A 666-nucleotide genomic window follows, 5' to 3' on the forward strand; every position below is an offset into this window, starting at 1 on the left:
GAAGCTTGTATCATTTATTTTGATGTCAAATAAAAAAAAATGGATTTGTACACCACATATTAAAAAGAATCTAAATATTTTTACAGAGAGAAGATTGGCACTTTGAAGGTAATTTTATTTTACTTTTAAATGTATCACTTTCCCTTCACCTTTTAAAGTTGACGTGTGAATTTTCTCAATTTTCTCAAGTGACAATCTTTGTTTTCATTAGGGATTTGGTCAAAAGGAATTCTAATGTTTTTCAAAGATCAATGATTTTTGGTATCCAAGTTTCTCTTTTCTTTTTCTTTGTTCTTCTTACACACAATTAAAGTGGGTTCTCATTTTGGCTTACATAATTTATCTTTAACCAAATGAACATGCTTCCATACAATTATATTCTTTTTATATATATAAAAGAATATCCAAGTCTTTCATATGTTGGAGTTTTAAAATCTTAAGTCTTCCCTCCTAGTTTGAGAACACAAAAGGATTTGTTTGATTATCCCTCATATTTTGCTATGGAATGCCCATGTTTATGTCGATGATTTGATGATATGAAGCTCTCTTGAGAAAAAAAAAAATTAGTGTCTATTTTAACTAAAATCTAAATCTCTTTTAACTTCGTAGCAATATTCACAGATGGAAATTTTATATTTTTCTCCCCCACTCCTTCTCCCATTTCCC

The sequence above is a fragment of the Benincasa hispida genome, chromosome 1 (genome assembly GCF_009727055.1).
Source record: "Benincasa hispida cultivar B227 chromosome 1, ASM972705v1, whole genome shotgun sequence".
In the NCBI taxonomy this organism is placed as follows: domain Eukaryota; kingdom Viridiplantae; phylum Streptophyta; class Magnoliopsida; order Cucurbitales; family Cucurbitaceae; genus Benincasa; species Benincasa hispida.